Source organism: Seriola aureovittata, chromosome 2 (genome assembly GCF_021018895.1).
Source record: "Seriola aureovittata isolate HTS-2021-v1 ecotype China chromosome 2, ASM2101889v1, whole genome shotgun sequence".
NCBI lineage: Eukaryota > Metazoa > Chordata > Actinopteri > Carangiformes > Carangidae > Seriola > Seriola aureovittata.
Window position 1 is genome coordinate 31,415,941 of NC_079365.1, and position 17,356 is coordinate 31,433,296.

Consider the following 17,356-nt stretch of genomic DNA (forward strand, 5'->3'; position numbering starts at 1 on the left):
GCAGATTTTGTAGTTTTACATCTTCGCTAAAATAGTGAACAGTTAGCGTAGTTAGCATCTTTTCAGAACAGTTGATAGCATCTTTTTACAACATTAAGGGCAGTTATCTTTTCAGAATGGTTAGCGTAGTTAGCATCTTTTATTTGTTTATGTTGTTTGTTAGCTTGTAACTGTCTGTGTTTGCGGTTGTGCTGATGCTAACTTTTCTCTCTTTGTACTGACATGGTTTCAAGGTTTTGATCAGTGGCGGCTGCTGGTCTTATAAGGAGGGGAAGCTCATTTTCGGCCTACATCATAAAATGTGTCCGTTTATTTATATGTAAATTCGCAGAGTGACAGAAGAGAGTCGCCAAACACAACGCTAGTCGTTTTTAACAAAGACAAAGTCGCTGAGGATCAGTAACGTCTCCAGATCAACTCCGAACAACGGAATGAAAAACTTGAAAACTGCTCCGGTGGATGCTTATACTTCAAGATCGCTGATTCGCTCATTTCGCTGTCAATCAAAAAGGGACTCAGCCTCAGACAGATCATCCAATCATCATGCAGAAGCCGAGCGTCCGGGCCAGCCCACTGTCCCATAGACCCCCAGAGACGCTGAGCGTCCGATGGGCGGGACAAAGCCCAGCATTTATCCAATGACCGTCTAGTTTGGCTGCAGTGGAACAACCCCCCCTCTCTGCTTCCCCAGTGACGTCAGGAGACGCTCGGCGTCTACACTGTGTAAAGCTCTGTGGCGCTGCGGGGAGGAAGGAGGAGGAAGTCGTGTCGGTTACCTGTGATAAGGAGCTGATTCTGAACAAAAGATGAACGTGTTCTAGCGCATATTTAGTCAATGAAATGTTCACACAACAGAACATATTTGACCACTTATATTGTTGACATTTTAGGGGAAGCTGAGCTTCCCTTGCAGTCTTAGAGCGATCACCACTGTTTTTGATCCATAGTGGCCCCCCAGTGTGTTGTCATTTTGTTTTTGTTATAGTTGATTTGGTAAAATTGGTATTCCACAAACTATCATTAAGAATCAGTATCAATACTGATATTTATCATTTTTGAACAACACTCAGTCCTGGTCCTGTTGATGGCTTCTGTTCAATTCACAGGGGAAGAGGGTGACCTGGTCACAGCTTGAAATCAGCTGGAGCACAGCTGTGTTGATGGTGACACGGCTCCAGGAAGATAAAGTTTTAATCTTCAGACATTTTGTTTTTGTGTCTGTGAAGTTTAACCGGAGCTGGTGAACATGTGACATCATCACCTGCTTTTATTTGTTAGTGCGAAGTATAGGCTCTACAGATTCAGTAAGATATAACAAGTCATTATATAGTAAGGTATGAACAAATCATAGTATAGTAAGCAAAAAAAAAAAGTCATAATATAGTAAGGTTTAAAAACCCAAAGTATAGTAAGGTATGAAAAAGTCATTGTATAGTAAAGTATAAAAAGTCATAGTCTAGTAAGGTATGAAATAGTCAAAGTATAATAAGTTATAAAAAAGTCATAGTATAGTAATTTTTAAAAAGTCATGATATAGTAAGGTATAAAAAGGCATAGAATAGTACATTTTAAAGTCATATATAATAAGGTATGAAAAACTTATAGTATAGTAAGCTTTAAAAACTCATAGTATAGTAAGGTATATAAATTCGTAGTATAATAAGGTATGAAAAAGTCATAGTATAGTAAGCTATAAAAAGACAGTATTGTAAAGTATGAAATATTCAAATTATAGTAAGTTATAAAAAGTCGTATTATAGTAAGGTTTAAAAAGTCATTGTATAGTAAGGTATGAAAAGTAATATAGTATGATATGAAAAATTCATAGTACAGCAAACTTAAAAAGTCATATATAAGTCATAAAAAGTCATTATAGTAAAGTATAAAAATGCATATATTAGATTAGATTAACTTTATTAATCCCACAACTGGGAAATTCATTTACCACAGCAGAAAATAAACATCTATAGAATAAACATCTTTAGATGTCATAAAAAAAAAGTCATATTATAGTAAGGTATGAAAAAGTCATAGTATAATAAAGTATGAAAAAGTCATAGTATAGTAAGGTATAAAAAGTCATTGTATAGTAAGGTTCAAAATTTCATAGTATAATAAGGTATAAAAATTCATAGTATAGTAAGGTATGAAAAGTCAGGTTCTAATATACACCTCCTGGTGCAACTTAGACACATCATCAGTGTTGTATCCTGGGGTCATGGGGTGTTTCGGGTCTCACAACAGACACCCTCGCCCAGGTGACCCAGCCGGGGTGATCAGTCCCGGCTTGTGTCTAAGTAGAACGTGTGGTCCACGGATCGCCCCGCTTGATCCACAGCCATCTGGACGCCTTTTCTGCCGCGTCAGTGATGTTCTTGATGGCTCTTCTATTCTGCAGTCCCTTCACACCCAGCATCTTGAGTGCCCTGATGAGAGACTGGCCGGCGAATCCTCTGCACCCGACCTCGATGGGGTTGCATCGGGTTCTCCATCCCCTGCTACGACATTCACCTGCCAGCTCCTCATACTTGGCCCTCTTCCTCTCAAAGGCCTCCTCCATCCGGTCTTCCCAGGGAACAGTCAACTCCAGCAGGACCATTTGTCTCGTTGTTTCTGACACCAGGACCATGTTTGGCCTGAGTGTGGTCACTGCGATGTTCTCCGGGAACATGAGCTGTCTCCCTAGGTCGACTTTCAACTGCCAGTCCCGAGCTGTCGCCAGCAGTCCCCCTGCTTGACTCCGGAGCTGCTGCAGCTTCTCCCCAGCCCTAACAAAGGCGATGGACTGCCTTGTTGGTTGTTGGCCTTTACTGGTGGAGGTCCCTGTGCTGATGGCCTCTGCGATGACCCGTCCAGATGCCACTGTTCCCACCAGCTCACTGTGCCGCAAGCGGGACTCATCCTGGTCGACTGCGTCTTGGGCCTTCCACTTCCTGCCGGTCATAGTATAGTAAGGTATGAAAAAGTCATTGTATAGTAAGGTATAAAAAGTCATAATAGAGTAAGGTATGAAATAGTCATAGTATAGTAAGCTATAAAAAGTCATAATATAGTAAGTTATGAAATAGTCATAGTATAGTAAGGTATAAAAAGTCATAGTATAGTAAGCTATGAAAAGTCATGATATAGTAAGAAATAAAAAGTCATAGTATAGTAAGCTATGAAAAGTCATGATATAGTAGCTATAAAAACTCATAGTATGGTAAGGTTTAAAAAGTCGTAGAAAGTCATAGCATAGTAAGCAATAAAAACTCATAGTATAGTAAGCAATAAAAACTCATAGTATAGTAAGGTACCAAAAAGTCACGGTATAATAAGGTATTAAAAGTCATAGTATAGTAAGGGATGAAATAGTCATAGTATAGTAAGTTATCTAATAGTCATAGTATCGTAAGGTTTAAAAAGTTATAGTATAGTAAGGTATGAAAATGGCATAATATAGTAAGCTATAAAAAGTCATAATCTAGTATGCTATGAAAAAGTCATACTATAGTAAGGTATGAAAAGGTAATAGTATGATAAGGTATTAAAAGTCATAATATAGTAAGCTATAAAAACTCAGTATAGTAAGGTATAAAAAATCATAGTATAGTGAGGTTTAAAAAGTCATAGTATAGTAAGTTGTGAAAAAGTCATTGTATAATACAGTTTGAAAAGTCATAGTATAGTAAGGTATATAAATTCGTAGTATAATAAGGTATGAAAAAGTAATATTAAAGTAAGCAATAAAAAGTCATAATATAGCAAGGTATGAAAAAGTCATAGTATAGTAAGTTATAAAATGTCATACTATAGGAAGGTATGAAATAGTCATAGTATAGTAAGCTAAAAAAAAGTCATAGTATAGTAAGATATTAAAAAGTCATAGTGTAATAAGGTATAAAAAGTCATAGTATAGTAAGGTTTAAAAAGTCATAGTATAGTAAGCAATAAAAAGTCATAGTATAATAAGGTATAATAAGTCATAGTATAATAAGGTATGAAAAAGTCATAGTATAATAAAGTATGAAAAAGTCATAGTATAGTAAGGTTTAAATAGTCATAGTATAGTAAGCTATAAAAAGTCATAGTATAGTAAGGTATTAAAAAGTCATAGTGTAATAAGGTATAAAAAGTCATAGTATAGTAAGCTATAAAAAGTCATAGCATAGTAAGCTATAAAAAGTCATGATATAGTAAGGTATGAAAAAGTCATAGCATAGTAAGCTATAAAAAGTCATGATATAGTAAGGTATGAAAAAGTCATAGTATGATAAAGTATGAAAAAGTCATAGTGTAGTAATGTATGAAAAAGTCATGTTATAGTAAGTTATAAAAAGTCATAGTATAGTAAGATTTAAAATTTCATAGTATAATAAGGTATGAAAAGTCGCAGTATAGTAAGATTTAAAAAGTCATAGTATAGCAAACTTAAAAAGTCATATATAAGTCATAAAAAGTCATAATATAGTAAGGTATAAAAAGTAATATATACTAACGTACAAAAAGTCATAGTATACTAAGGTATGAAAAAAATCATTGTATAGTAAGCTATAAAAAGTCTTATGTAATATCCTATAAGAAGTCATGGTATAGTAAAGTTTAAAAAGTCATGGTATAGTAAGATATGAAACGTCATAATATAGTAAGGTATAAAAACTCATCGTATAGTAAAGTATGAAGTAGTCATAGTAAGTTAAAAAAAAGTCATAGTATAGTAAGGCATAAAAAGTCATAGTATATTAAGGCATAAAAAGTTATAAAAACGTAATAGTATAGTGAATAACAAGTCATAAAAACGTCATAGTATAGTAAGGCATAAAAAGTCATAAAAAAGTAATAGTATATTAAGGCATAAAAAGTGATAAAAAAGTCATAGTATGATAAAGTATGAAAAAGTCATACTATAGTAAGGTATAAAAAGTCATAAAAAGTCATAAAAAGTCATAATATAGTAAATCATAAAATGTCATAAAAAGTCATAGTATAGTAAGGCATAAAAAGTCATAATATAGTAAATCATAAAATGTCATAAATAAGTCATAGTATAGTAAGGCATAAAAAGTCATAGTATATTAAGGCATAAAAACGTCATAGTATAGTAAGGCATAAAAAGTGATAAAAAAAAGTCATAGTATAGTAAGGCATAAAATGTCATAAATAAGTCATAGTATAGTAAGGCATAAAAAGTCATAGAAAAGTAAAGCATAAAAAGTTATAAAAACGTCATAGTATAGTAAGGCATAAAAAGTCATAAAAACGTCTTAGTATAGTAAGACATAAAAATTCATAAAAAGTCATAGTATAGTAAGGAATAAAAAGTGATAAAAAAAAAGTCATAGTATAGTAAGGCATAAAAAGTGATAAAAAAGTCATAGTATAGTAAGGAATAAAAAGTGATAAAAAAGGTCATAGTATAGTAAGGCATAAAAAGTCATAAAAAAATAATAGTATATTAAGGCATAAAAACTGATAAAAAAAGTCATAGTATAGTAAGGCATAAAAAGTCATAGTAAAGGTAAGGCATAAAAAGTCATAAAAAAGTCATAGTATAGTAAGGCATAAAAAGTGATAAAAAAAAAGTCATAGTATAGTGAGGCATAAAAAGTGATAAAAAAAAGTCATAGTATAGTGAGGCATAAAAAGTCATAATATAGTAAATCATAAAATATCATAAAAAATCATAGTATAGTAAGGCATAAAAAGTCATAATATAGTAAATCATAAAATATCATAAGTAAGTCATAGTATAGTAAGGCATAAAAAGTCATAGTATAGTAAGGAATAAAAAGTGATAAAAAAAAAGTCATAGTATACTAAGGCATAAAAAGTGATAAAAAAAGTCATAGTATAGTAAGGCATAAAAAGTGATAATATAGTAAATCATAAAATGTCATAAAAAAGTCATAGCATAGTAAAGTATAAAAAGTTATAAAAACGTCATAGTATAGTAAGGCATAAAAAGTCATAGTATAGTAAGGCATAAAAAGTGATTAAAAAAAAGTCATAGTATAGTAAGGCATAAAAAATGATTAAAAAAAAGTCATAGTATAGTAAGGAATTAAAAGTGATAAAAAAAAGTCATAGTATAGTAAGGCATAGAAAGTCATGATATAGTAAGGCATAAAAAGTTCATAAAAAAGAAATAGTATATTAAGGCATAAAAAGTGATAAAAAAGTCATAGTATAGTAAGGCATAAAAAGTCATAGTAAAGGTAAGGCATAAAAAGTCATAAAAAAGAAATAGTATATTAAGGCATAAAAAGTAATAAAAAAAAAGTCATAGTATTGTGAGGTATATAAAGTCATAATATAGTAAATCATAAAATGTCATAAATAAGTCATAATATAGTAAGGCATAAATAGTCATAGCAAAGTAAATCATAAAAAGTTATAAAACCGTCATAGTACAGTAAGGCATAAAAACGTCATAGAATAGTAAGGCATAAAAACGTCATAGTATAGTAAGGCATAAAACGTGATAAAAAAGTAATAGTATAGTAAGGCATTAAAAGGTAATAATATAGTGATGCTTAAAAAGTAGTAAAAATGTAATAGTATAGTACGGTATAAAAAGTTCATAAAAAAGTCAGTATAGTAAGGCATAAAAAGTGAAAAAAAAAGTCATAGTATAGTGAGGCATAAAAAGTGATAAAAAAAAGTCATAATATAGTAAATCATAAAATGTCATAAAAAGTCATAGTATAGTAAGGCATAAATAGTCATAGCAAAGTAAGGCATAAAAATTTATAAAAACGTAATAGTATAGTCAATAAGAAGTCATAAAAAAGTCATAGTGTAGTAAGGCATAAATAGTTATACAAACATCAAAGTATATTAAGGCATAAAAAGTCATAGCATAGTAAAGCATAAAAAGTTATAAAAATGTCATAGTATAGTAAGGCATAAAATGTCATAAAAACGTTTTAGTATAGTAAGACATAAAAATTCATAAAAAGTCATAGTATAGTAAGGCATTAAAAGGGATAAAAAAGTCATAGTATAGTAAGGCATAAAAAGTGATAAAAAAGTCATAGTATAGTAAGGAATAAAAAGTGATAAAAAAAAAAGTCATAGTATAGTAAGGCATAAAAAGTGATAAAAAAGTCATAGTATAATAAGGAATAAAAAGTGATAAAAAAAAGGTCATAGTATAGTAAGGCATAAAAAGTGATAAAAAAGTCATAGTATAGTAAGGAATAAAAAGTGATAAAAAAAAAGTCATAGTACAGTAAGGCATAAAAAGTTATAAAAACATCATAGTATAGTAAGGCATAAAAAGTCATAGTATAGTAAGGCATAAAAAGTCATAATATAGTAAATCATAAAATGTCATAAATAAGTCATAGTATAGTAAGGCATAAAAAGTCATAGTATATTAAGGCATAAAAAGTGATAAAAAAAGTCATAGTATAGTGAGGTATAAAAAGTCATAATATAGTAAATCATAAAATGTCATAAATAAGTCATAGTATAGTAAGGCATAAAAAGTCATAGCAAAGTAAAGCATAAAAAGTTATAAAAACGTCATAGTATAGTAAGGTATAAAAAGTCATAGTACAGTAAGGCGTAAAAATGTCATAGTATAGTAAGGCATAAAAAGTGATAACAAAGTCATAGCATAGTAAGGCATAAAAAGTCATAAAAATGTCATAGTATAGTAAGGTGAGACAGACCCCTGTTCCGTCATCAGCTTTCAGGTTGTGTTTTTGTGTTCTCATCCTGATTGTCAATTTGTCTGCAGGTCATTTGTGGGCGGAGTTGCCAACTTGTAGTTGAAGACACCTGGGCCTGGTGCCGCCCACTACTATAAAGCCCCAGCTTCATTCAACAGTTCTCTCTCTGACCCCATTCATTTCCCCAGCGTTGCTGTCTTTTGTTTTTCTTTTTTTCTGGGCTTTTTCATGCCTTTATTTGACAGTACAGTAGAGAGACAGGAAATGGGGAGGCAGAGAGAGCGGGAATGACATGCAGCAAAGGCCGGATGCGGGACTCGAACCGGGGCCGACTGCAGCGAGGACTTGTAGCCTCTACACATGGGGTGCCTGCTTAGACCACTACACCACACGATGCCCCCTTGTTTTTCTAGATCCAACACTTTCACACACACATTACCTTTCACTCTCACACTCACATACACTCACCACAGATTTACTGATGCTCACATCCCATCGTCTTTTGCGTTGCTCATGTGTTGATTTTGTCTTTTGTTGAATAAATTTATTCTTGTTTTCATCTCGGTCTGTGTCTCCGTCCTTGTGTGTCATGGCCTTGGAGCCAGGTCGTGACAAAGGTAAAAAAAAAAAAATTTAAAAAGTCTTAGTATATTAAGGCATAAAAAGTCATAAAAACGTGATCGTATAGTAAGGCATGAAAAGTCATAATATAGTAAATCATAAAATGTCATAAATAAGTCATAGTATAGTAAGGCATAAAAAGTCATAGTATATTAAGGCATAAAAAGTGATAAAAAAAGTCATAGTATAGTGAGGTATAAAAAGTCATAATATAGTAAATCATAAAATGTCATAAATAAGTCATAGTATAGTAAGGCATAAAAAGTCATAGCAAAGTAAAGCATAAAAAGTTATAAAAACGTCATAGTATAGTAAGGTATAAAAAGTCATAGTACAGTAAGGCATAAAAAGTCATAGTATATTAAGGCATAAAAAGTGATAAAAAAAAGTCATAGTATAGTGAGGCATAAAAAGTGATAAAAAAAAAGTCATAGTATAGTGAGGCATAAAAAGTCATAATATAGTAAATCATAAAATATCATAAAAAATCATAGTATAGTAAGGCATAAAAAGTCATAATATAGTAAATCATAAAATATCATAAATAAGTGTAAGGCATAAAAAGTCATAGTATAGTAAGGAATAAAAAGTGATAAAAAAAAGTCATAGTATACTAAGGCATAAAAAGTGATAAAAAAGTCATAGTATAGTAAGGCATAAAAAGTGATAATATAGTAAATCATAAAATGTCATAAAAAAGTCATAGCATAGTAAAGTATAAAAAGTTATAAAAACGTCATAGTATAGTAAGGCATAAAAAGTCATAGTATAGTAAGGAATTAAAAGTGATAAAAAAAAGTCATAGTATAGTAAGGCATAAAAAATGATAAAGTCATAGTATAGTAAGGCATAAAAAGTGATAAAAATGTAATAGTATAGTAAGTCATAAAAAGTGATAAAAAAGTAATAGTATATTAAGGCATAAAAAGTGATAAAAAAAGTCATAGTATAGTAAGGCATAAAAAGTCATGATATAGAAAGGCATAAAAAATTCATAAAAAAGAAATAGTATATTAAGGCATAAAAAGTGATAAAAAAAAGTCATAGTATAGTAAGGCATAAAAAGTCATGATATAGTAAGGCATAAAAAATTCATAAAAAAGAAATAGTATATTAAGGAATAAAAAGTGATAAAAAAGGTCATAGTATAGTAAGGCATAAAAAGTCATAAAAAAGAAATAGTATATTAAGGCATAAAAAGTAATAAAAAAAAGTCATAGTATTGTGAGGTATATAAAGTCATAATATAGTAAATCATAAAATGTCATAAATAAGTCATAGTACAGTAAGGCATAAAAACGTCATAGAATAGTAAGGCATAAAAACGTCATAGTATAGTAAGGCATTAAAAGGTAATAATATAGTGATGCTTAAAAAGTAGTAAAAATGTAATAGTATATTAAGGCATAAAAAGTGAAAAAAAAGTCATAGTATAGTGAGGCATAAAAAGTGATAAAAAAAAAAAGTCATAGTATAGTGAGGCATAAAAAGTGATAAAAAAAAGGTCATAGTATAGTAAATCATAAAATGTCATGAAAAGTCATAGTATAGTAAGGCATAAATAGTTATACAAACATCAAAGTATATTAAGGCATAAAAAGTCATAGCATAGTAAAGCATAAAAAGTTATAAAAATGTCATAGTATAGTAAGGCATAAAATGTCATAAAAACGTTTTAGTATAGTAAGACATAAAAATTCATAAAAAGTCATAGTATAGTAAGGCATTAAAAGGGATAAAAAAGTCATAGTATAGTAAGGCGTAAAAAGTGATAAAAAAGTCATAGTATAGTAAGGAATAAAAAGTGATAAAAAAAAAGTCATAGTATAGTAAGGCATAAAAAGTGATAAAAAAGTCATAGTATAGTAAGGAATAAAAAGTGATAAAAAAGGTCATAGTATAGTAAGACATTAAAAGGGATAAAAAAGTCATAGTATAGTAAAGCATAAAAAATTCATAAAAACGTCATAGTATATTAAGGCATAAAAAGTCATAGTATATTAAGGCATAAAAAGTCATAGTATAGTAAGGTACAAAAGTCATAGTACAGTATATCATAAAAAGTCATAATATACTGAGTCATAAAAAGTCATAGTATAATAAGTCATAAAAAGTCATGGTAAAGTAAGGTATAAAAGTCACAGTAAAATAAGTCATAAAATGTCAAAGTATAATAAGTCGTTAAATGTCATCGTATCGTAAGGTGTAAAATGTCATAGTATATTAAGGCATTAAAAAGTAATAATATAATGAGGCATTAAAAAGTAATAATATAGTGAGGCTTAAAAAATAGTAAAAATGTAATAGTATAGTACGGTATAAAAAATTCATAAAAAAGTCATAGTATAGTAAGGAATAAAAAGTGATAAAAAAGGTCATAGTATAGTAAGGCATAAAAAGTCATAAAAAAGTAATAGTATATTAAGGCATAAAAAGTGATAAAAAAGTCATAGTATAGTAAGGCATAAAAAGTCATAGTATAGGTAAGGCATAAAAAGTCATAAAAAAGTCATAGTATAGTAAGGCATAAAAAGTGATAAAAAAAAGTCATAGTACAGTATGGCATAAAAAGTTATAAAAACATCATAGTATAGTAAGGCATAAAAAGTCATAGTATAGTAAGGTATAAAAAGTCATAATATAGTAAATCATAAAATGTCATAAAAAGTCATAGTATAGTAAGGCATAAAAAGTCATAATATAGTAAATCATAAAATTTCATAAATAAGTCATAGTATAGTAAGGCATAAAAAGTCATAGCAAAGTAAAGCATAAAAAGTTATAAAAACGTCATAGTATAGTAAGGCGTAAAAACGTCATAGTATAGTAAGACATAAAAACCTCATAAAATGTCATAGTATAGTAAGGCATAAAAAGTGATAAAAAAGTCATAGTATAGTAAGGCATAAAAAGTCATAAAAATGTCATAGTATAGTAAGGTGAGACGGACCCCTGTTCCATCATCAGCTTTCAGGTAGTATAGTAAGGCATAAAAAGTGATAAAAAAGTCATAGTATAGTAAGGCATAAAAAGTGATAATATAGTAAATCATAAAATGTCATAAAAAAGTCGTAGCATAGTAAAGTATAAAAAGTTATAAAAACGTCATAGTATAGTAAGGCATAAAAAGTCATAGTATAGTAAGGCATAAAAAGTGATAAAAAAAAAGTCATAGTATAGTAAGGAATTAAAAGTGATAAAAAAAAGTCATAGTATAGTAAGGCATAAAAAGTTATAAAAACATCATAGTATAGTAAGTCATAAAAAATTAAAAAAAAAAAAATAGTATATTAAGGCATGAAAAGTGATAAAAAAAAGTCATAGTATAGTAAGGCATAAATAGTCATAGCAAAGTAAATCATAAAAAGTTATAAAAACGTCATAGTACAGTAAGGCACAAAAACGTCATAGTATAGTAAGGCATAAAACGTGATAAAAAAGTCATAGTATAGTAAGGCATTAAAAGGTAATAATATAGTGATGCTTAAAAAGTAGTAAAAATGTAATAGTATAGTACGGTATAAAAAGTTCATAAAAAAGTCAGTATAGTAAGGCATAAAAAGTGAAAAAAAAAAGTCATAGTATAGTGAGGCATAAAAAGTGATAAAAAAAAAAGTCATAGTATAGTGAGGCATAAAAAGTGATAAGAAAAGTCATAGTATAGTAAATCATAAAATGTCATAAAAAGTCATATTATAGTAAGGCATAAAAATTTATAAAAACATAATAGTATAGTCAATAAGAAGTCATAAAAAAGTCATAGTGTAGTAAGGCATAAATAGTTATAAAAACGTCAAAGTATATTAAGGCATAAAAAGTCATAGTATATTAAGGCATAAAAAGTCATATCATAGTAAAGCATAAAATGTCATAAAAACGTTTTAGTATAGTAAGACATAAAAATTCATAAAAAGTCATAGTATAGTAAGGCATAAAAAGTGATAAAAAAGTCATAGTATAGTAAGGAATAAAAAGTGATAAAAAGGTCATAGTATAGTAAGGCATTAAAAGGGATAAAAAAGTCATAGTATAGTAAGGCATAAAAAGTTATAAAAACATCATAGTATAGTAAGGCATAAAAAGTCATAGTAAAGGTAAGGCATAAAAAGTCATAAAAAAGTAATAGTATATTAAGGCATAAAAAGTGATAAAAAAGTCATAGTATAGTAAGGTATAAAAAGTCATAATATAGTAAATCATAAAATGTCATAAAAAGTCATAGTATAGTAAGGCATAAAAAGTCATAATATAGTAAATCATAAAATGTCATAAATAAGTCATAGTATAGTAAGGCATAAAAAGTCATAGTATAGTAAGGAATAAAAAGTGATAAAAAAGTCATAGTATATTAAGGCATAAAAAGTGATAAAAAAAAGTCATAGTATAGTGAGGTATAAAAAGTCATAATATAGTAAATCATAAAATGTCATAAATAAGTCATAGTATAGTAAGGCATAAAAAGTCATAGCAAAGTAAAGCATAAAAAGTTATAAAAACGTCATAGTATAGTAAGGTATAAAAAGTCATAAAATGTCATAGTATAGTAAGGCATAAAAAGTCATAGTATAGTAAGGCATAAAAAGTGATAAAAAAGTCATAGTATAGTAAGGCATAAAAAGTGATAAAAAAGTCATAGTATAGTAAGGTGAGATGGACCCCTGTTCCGTCATCAGCTTTCAGGTTGTGTTTTTGTGTTCTCATCTTGATTGTCAATTTGTCTGCAGGTCATTTGTGGGCGGAATTGCCAACTTGTAGTTAAAGGCACCTGGGCCCGGTGCCGCCCACTACTATAAAGCCCCAGCTTCATTCAACCAGAGTAGTAAGGCATAAAAAGTCATAAAACCGTCTTAGTATAGTAAGACATAAAAATTCATAAAACGTCATAGTAAGGCATAAAAAGTCATAGTATAGTACGGTATAAAAAATTCATAAAAAAGTCATAGTATAGTAAGTCATAAAAAGTGATAAAAAAAAGTCATAGTATAGTGAGGCATAAAAAGTGATAAAAAAAAGTCATAGTATAGTGAGGCATAAAAAGTGATAAAAGTCATAGTATAGTAAGGCATAAAAAGTGATAAAAAAGTCATAGTATAGTAAGGCATAAAAATTTATAAAAACGTCATAGTATATTAAGGCATAAAAGGTCATAGCATAGTAAAGCATAAAAAGTGATAAAAAAGTCATAGTATAGTAAGGCATAAAAATTTATAAAAACGTCATAGTATATTAAGGCATAAAAGGTCATAGTATAGTAAGGCATAAAAAGTGATAAAAAAGTCATAGTATATTAAGGCATAAAAATTGATAAAAAAGTCATACTATAGTGAGGCATAAAAAGTGATAATATAGTAAGGCATAAAAAAATTCATAAAAAAGTCATTATAGTAAGGCATAAAAATTTAGAAAAAACGTCATAGTATATTAAGGCATAAAAGGTCATAGTATAGTAAGGCATAAAAAGTGATAAAAAAGTCATAGTATATTAAGGCATAAAAAGTGATAAAAAAGTCATAGTATAGTGAGGCATAAAAAGTGATAATATAGTAAGGCATAAAAAAATTCATAAAAAAGTCATTATAGTAAGGCATAAAAATTTATAAAAACGTCATAGTATATTAAGGCATAAATAGTCATAGTAAAGGTAAGGCATAAAATGTCATAAATAAGTCATAATATAGTAAGGCATAAAAAGTCATAGCAAAGTAAATCATAAAAAGTTGTAAAAACGTCATAGTACAGTAAGGTATAAAAAGTCCTAGTATAGTAAGGCATAAAAACGTCATAGTATAGTTAGGCATAAAAAGTGATAAAAAAAAGTCATAGTATAGTAAGGCATAAAAAGTGATAAAAAAGTCATAGTATAGTGAGGCATAAAAAGTGATAAAAATGTAATAGTATAGTAAGGCATAAAAATTTATAAAAATGTAATAGTATAGTCAATAACAAGTCATAAAAAAGTGATAGTGTAGTAAGGCATAAATAGTTATAAAAAAGTCATAGTATAGTAAGGAACAAACAGTGATAAAAAAAGTCATAGTATATTAAGGCATAAAAACTTCATAAAAAAGTCATAGTATAGTATGGCATAAAAAGTTATAAAAACATCATAGTATAGTAAGGCATAAAAAGTCATAGTAAAGGTAAGGCATAAAAAGTCATAAAAAAAAGTAATAGTATATTAAGGCATAAAAAGTGATAAAAAAAAGTCATAGTATAGTGATGTATAAAAAGTCATAATATAGTAAATCATAAAATGTCATAAAAAAGTCATAGTATAGTGATGTATAAAAAGTCATAATATAGTAAATCATAAAATGTCATAAAAAAGTCATAGTATGGTAAGTCATAAAAAGTCATAGCAAACTAAAGCATAAAAAGTTATAAAAACGTCATAGTATAGTATGGTATAAAAAGTCATAGTATAGTAAGGCATAAAAATTTATAAAAATGTAATAGTATAGTCAATAACAAGTCATAAAAAAGTCATAGTGTAGTAAGGCATAAATAGTTATAAAAACGTCAAAGTATATTAAGGCATAAAAAGTCATAGCATAGTAAAGCATAAAAAGTTATAAAAAGTCATAGTATAGTAAGGAATAAACAGTGATAAAAAAAAAGTCATAGTATAGTAAGGCATAAAAAGTGATAAAAAAGTCATAGTATAGTGAGGCATAAAAAGTGATAAAAAAAAGTCATAGTATAGTGAGGCATAAAAAGTCATAGCATAGTAAAGCATAAAATGTCATAAATAAGTCATAGTATAGTAAGGCATAAAAAGTCATAATATAGTAAATCATAAAATGTCATAAATAAGTCATAGTATAGTAAGGCATAAAAGGTCATAGTATAGTAAGGCATAAAAAGTGATAAAAAAGTCATAGTATATTAAGGCATAAAAAGTGATAAAAAAGTCATAGTATAGTGAGGCATAAAAAGTGATAATATAGTAAGGCATAAAAAAATTCATAAAAAAGTCATTATAGTAAGGCATAAAAATTTCTAAAAACGTCATAGTATATTAAGGCATAAATAGTCATAGTATAGTAAGGCATAAAAAGTCATAGCAAAGTAAATCATAAAAAGTTGTAAAAACGTCATAGTACAGTAAGGTATAAAAAGTCCTAGTATAGTAAGGCATAAAAACGTCATAGTATAGTTAGGCATAAAAAGTGATAAAAAAAAGTCATAGTATAGTAAGGCATAAAAAGTGATAAAAAAGTCATAGTATAGTGAGGCATAAAAAGTGATAAAAATGTAATAGTATAGTAAGGCATAAAAATTTATAAAAATGTAATAGTATAGTCAATAACAAGTCATAAAAAAGTCATAGTATAGTAAGGAATAAACAGTGATAAAAAAAAAAGTCATAGTATAGTAAGGCATAAAAAGTGATAAAAAAGTCATAGTATAGTAAAGCATAAAAAGTTATAAAAACGTCATAGTATAGTAAGGTATAAAAAGTCATAGTATAGTAAATCATAAAATTTCATAAATAAGTCATAGTATAGTAAGGCATAAAAAGTGATAGTATAATAAGGTATAAAAAGTGATAAAAAAAGTCATAGTATATTAAGGCATAAAAAGTGATGAAAAAGTCATAGTATAGTGACGCATAAAAAAAGTCATAATATAGTAAGGCATAAAAAATTCATAAAAAAGTCATAGTATAGTAAGGCATAAAAAGTTATAAAATCATCATAGTATAGTAAGGCATAAAAAATTCATAAAAAAGTCATAGTATAGTAAGGCATAAAAAGTTATAAAATCATCATAGTATAGTAAGGCATAAAAAGTCATAGTAAAGGTAAGGCATAAAAAGTCATAAAAAAGTAATAGTATATTAAGGCATAAGAAGTCATAAAAAAGTCATAGTATAGTGAGGTATAAAAAGTCATAATATAGTAAATCATAAAATGTCATAAATAAGTCATAGTATAGTAAGGCATAAAAAGTCATAGCAAAGTAAAGCATAAAAAGTTATAAAAATGTCATAGTATAGTAAGGTATAAAAAGTCATAGTATAGTAAATCATAAAATTTCATAAATCAGTCATAGTATAGTAAGGCAGAAAAAGTCATAGTATAATAAGGAATAAAAAGTGATAAAAAAAAGTCATAGTATACTAAGGCATAAAAAGTGATAAAAAAGTCATAGTATATTAAGGCATAAAAAGTGATAAAAAAGTCATAGTATAGTGACGCATAAAAAAAGTCATAATATAGTAAGGCATAAAAAATTCATAAAAAAGTCATAGTATAGTAAGGCATAAAAAGTTATAAAAACATCATAGTATAGTAAGGCATAAAAAGTCATAAAAAAGTCATAGTATATTAAGGCATAAAAAGTCATAAAAAAGTCATAGTATAGTAAGGCATAAAAAGTTATAAAAACGTCATAGTATAGTAAGGCATAAAAAGTCATAGTAAAGGTAAGGCATAAAAAGTCATAAAAAAGTCATAGTATAGTAAAGTATAAAAAGTTATAAAAACGTCATAGTATAGTAAGGCATAAAAAGTCATAGTAAAGGTAAGGCATAAAAAGTCATAAAAAAGTCATAGTATAGTGAGGTATAAAAAGTCTTAATATAGTAAATCATAAAATGTCATAAATAAGTCACAGTATAGTAAGGCATAAAAAGTCATAGCAAAGTAAAGCATAAAAAGTTATAAAAACGTCATAGTATAGTAAGGTATAAAAAGTCATAGTATAGTGAGGCATAAAAAGTGATTAAAAAAAAAGTCATAGTATAGTGAGGCATAAAAAGTCATAATATAGTAAATCATAAAATGTCATAAATAAGTCATAGTATAGTAAGGCATAAAAAGTCATAATATAGTAAATCATAAAATGTCATAAATAAGTTACAGTATAGTAAGGCATAAAAAGTGATTAAAAAAAAGTCATAGTATAGTAAGGCATAAAAACGTCATAATATAGTAAGGCATAAAAAGTAATAATATAGTGAGGCTTAAAAAGTAGTAAAAATGTAATAGTGTAGTACGGTATAAAAAATTCATTAAAAAGTCATAGTATAGTAAGGCATAAAAAGAGATAAAAAGTCATGGTATAGTGAGGCATAA

At 28.0% G+C, this 17,356-nt stretch overlaps 1 long non-coding RNA gene across 2 annotated transcripts; it reads left to right on the forward strand.

Annotated features, from left to right (window-relative positions):
* The first annotated feature begins 7,258 nt into the window (after nt 1-7,258).
* On the forward strand, nt 7,259-13,703 carry LOC130178970 (uncharacterized). Of its 2 annotated transcripts, none has more exons than XR_008829215.1 (3): nt 7,259-9,216; nt 9,318-12,789; nt 13,267-13,703. It is a non-coding gene; the product is annotated as an uncharacterized LOC130178970 (long non-coding RNA). The 2 variants fall into 2 exon arrangements; XR_008829216.1 differs by having other exon boundaries at nt 7,259-8,592; nt 8,643-12,789.
* Nucleotides 13,704-17,356: the final 3,653 nt, after the last annotated feature.